The following is a 3,558-nucleotide window of genomic DNA, read 5'->3' on the forward strand; positions in this document are numbered from 1 at the left end:
CCTGAAAAATGGGATTTTACTTTAAGTTCAGGACCCTCCTGAAAAATGGGACTTTACTTTCAATTCAGGACCCTTCTGAAAAATGGGAATTTACTTTATGTTCAGGACCCTCCTGAAATATGGGACTTTACTTTCAATTCAGGACCCTCCTGAAAAATGGAAATTTACTTTATGTTTAGGACCCTCCTAAAAATGGGATTTTATATTCAGTTCAGGACCCTCCTGAAAAATGGGAATTTACTTTTTGTTTAGGACCCTCTTGAAAAGTGAGAATTTATTTTATGTTCAGGCCAGTCCTAAAAAATGGGACTTTACTCTCTGTTCAGGATTTTCCTAAAAAATGAGATTTTACTTACAGTTCAGGACCCTCCTGAAAAATGAGAATTTACTTTATGTTCAGAACCCTCCTGAAAAATGGGATTTCACTTTCAGTTCAGGACCCTCTTAAAAAATGGAAATTTACTTTACGTTCAGGACTCTCCTGAAAAATGGGATTTTACTTTTTGTTTAGGACCCTCCTGAAGAATGGGACCCCGCTTTCAAAAATGAAATACTGCCTTCTTAATCCTTGTTGGGGATAGTTGTGTTTCTAGTTTTTGTTTTGATTTCAGGAGCCCGCTTGAAGAACAGGGTGATGAAACGGGAAATTGAAGAAACTGTAAGTCAAGAACCCGCCTGAAGAACAGGGTGATGAAATTGAAGGACAAAAATGGAAAGTCATAAGCCTGCCTGAAGAGCAGGGCGAATAAATGAAAGTCGAGTAACGAAGTGAAGAAATTGAAAGGTAAGCAACAAGTTGAAGTAATTGCAAGTCAGGAGCCCGCCTGAAGAATAGGTTGATAAAACTCAAATCAAGAGTCCAAAAGAAGCTGCATAGATAGGATTTTATAATTTCATTTATGTTTTAACTTGTAATTTTCATTTTTGATATAATAACAGAGCCGCGGACCGGAACCTCGATGGAACCTCACTCGACTCTCCAACTCGGTATAGTCCACTTCTCTTCCAACCCTTTGAGATACTTGTCACTTAATTCCCTCGTAACTTGGGTGGATAGGATTTCCTAAGTCAGGACTCGATTGTCCTTCTTCTTTCTATTTCTTCCTTTGAATAATGGTCGAGATAAAAGCACTTGATGAAAATGACGATCCAAAATTTAAAGAGTGCATGACTTACGAAAATGATTTCTGTGGCTTGCTTGAGGTTACTAATCGTTTGGATGTTAGCAAGCTAACTCCCAAATTGTTTGTTGGAAGTACTTCTCGTGTTGAAAATTCCTCTAAAATTGAAGAAAATCTTTTAAAGAATGGGGGAGGCACAAGTGATTGGAGTGGTAAATTGATAGATGCTAGTTTTTGTGTCACTTCATTTACTTACTATAATCTTGCCTTTGAGTATATAATACTTGTCTACTTCTTTGTCTGAAAACACTTCGTGTTTACATTCAAAGGGGGCATGATGTAGACATCTAATTTTGTCCCTCCTCGATATCATTTTTATTCATTTTTACCTTATCCTACCATGTACCCTCAATCAGATAATTATCCCTCCACAAAATACAAAAAATAACAACTTTAAACAAACCCCTAACAAATTTTATCTTGTTTCAATCCTATCCTAACTACCTCTCCCTACCTCCACCTCATAGCCCCTCACCCCTACCCACGTGTACCCACTGCCCCACCCACTCTCACAATTCCACTCACTAGCTGCATATACCATATATACACAACAAAATAGAAAAGATAAGGGGGAGTATCTTCTGGGGGCCCACGAGATTTCACATACACAGAGCATCACATATTCATCCACCACATGAGAAAATGGTTTCTTCTCCATAGGTAGAGAAGACACAACAAAAATCCTCCATTTTTATATATTCTTGAACACAGAGCACACACAGGAGAAGAATTCAAACGATATACGCATACCACACTATTTTCTTTTGGATTGACACTCCCCTCACCACAGTAACACATGCACATCGGGAGAGAGAGGGAGAAATCAAGAGAGAAAGAGGAAAAAATGTACGGAGGAGATAAACTCACACACACCTAACCAATTTCACGATTCACTCATCGATACATACACGAACACACCATTCAGAGGGAGAATAGAAAAAAAGGGTACTGCTCCGGTGAATTTCACCTGAGAGCGATCAAAATCTGGTCCGTCTTTATTATTTCTCGCCATTTTTGAGCTCTCCGGAGCTCTGGCGGTGCGCAACAGCGACTCCCAACCCCTTTTCTCAGTTTCCCATTTAACTCTAGATGGAAATGGTGAGCCAGAGACCAGAGTGGCGTAATCCGAGCTGTTTCAATCTATTCCGACCAAATTCCATCTGACAACGATCAAAAAAATAAAATGGGTCAGTTGGTTCATTTGGGTTAATTTGGATTTGGGTTGGTTTGTCCGAGTTGCAGGTTCGACATTGAGGTTCCAGTTGGGTCGAGGTTCCGTTGCTCCATGATTTTGATCCATCACTGCTTGTTTGGAATAAAACCAACAATTGAGGTCCAATTCTATATCTCTTTATCTCTCTTATTTTGAACGGTGTGATTTTTGGTTGAGATAATTTTATTCGTTGTTATTTAATTGTTAATATTGGTGTGAATCATGTTAATCACATTGTGAATTTGGGGTTAAGTTGGATTTTGGGGAAAAGATTGAAAATTGTTAAAAGTGAATATCAGTTTATGTTGGTTCAGTGATGATGACTTGATTCAGAATAAACATCGACTTTGTTAAGTTCAATAGTATCATGTTTTAGGACGTGAATTGTTAGGCAAATGGTAGGGGGTAGGAAAATTTAGGAGTAACGATTTGTCGAGTGTTTTGAATATGTGTGTGAATGGTTCGTTCTATTTTATCGAACAAAAAATTGAAAAATGTACTTATTTAGTCGGAGAATGCCCCAAAGCCATTTTTATTTGCTCACCGGGAAATGCCCCGACGTATTATGCTGGCGGAAGATGATCGTGATGAAGGCCCGAGGTATTGGTAAAGCACGGGAGCATAGTTAGGATTAGTGTAGGTTAGGTAGGATTTATTTTCTCACTTTTATTTATTTTGGACTGTATAATTGGACTGAACATTTTACTTTGAATATTATTTTGGTTTTGAACTTTGCTTGATTTGCTTGTTGCTTGTTTTTATGTGGTTTATACATTTTATAATGTCAAAGTTAGCCAATACACTCCACTAAGCGACCGTGGCCGAACCACGGGATCGAGGGGTGCCTAACACCTTCCCCTCGGTCAACAGAATTCCTTAGTCGGAATCTCTATTCGCGGATCAGTTTTGGAAACAAAACCGTTTTGAAAAGGATTTCCAAAGGAGACTTGGCACACCAGATTATGCCAAGTGGCGACTCTGAGTTTTGAATGTAAAAATTATCCATTTTAAAAATAAAAATTCTTCTTTTGCCACTTAATAATAAAACCCTTTCGAACCTAAAAATTAATCTTTTGGAGTACGAAAAAGGGGTGTGACAGTTCAATATCTTTCTTATCTTTGAGTAGAATTATTTTACTTGAAGAAGACATACTGCATCATCTG

The 3,558-nt window shown here is 38.1% G+C and overlaps 1 pseudogene; it reads left to right on the forward strand.

Moving 5' to 3' along the window:
- Positions 1-1,113: 1,113 nt before the first annotated feature.
- The window catches only part of LOC107852574, a 25,826-nt pseudogene continuing 23,381 nt past the window's right edge, over positions 1,114-3,558 (forward strand).

Source organism: Capsicum annuum, unplaced genomic scaffold, assembly GCF_002878395.1.
Source record: "Capsicum annuum cultivar UCD-10X-F1 unplaced genomic scaffold, UCD10Xv1.1 ctg4759, whole genome shotgun sequence".
Taxonomy (NCBI): Eukaryota; Viridiplantae; Streptophyta; class Magnoliopsida; order Solanales; family Solanaceae; genus Capsicum; species Capsicum annuum.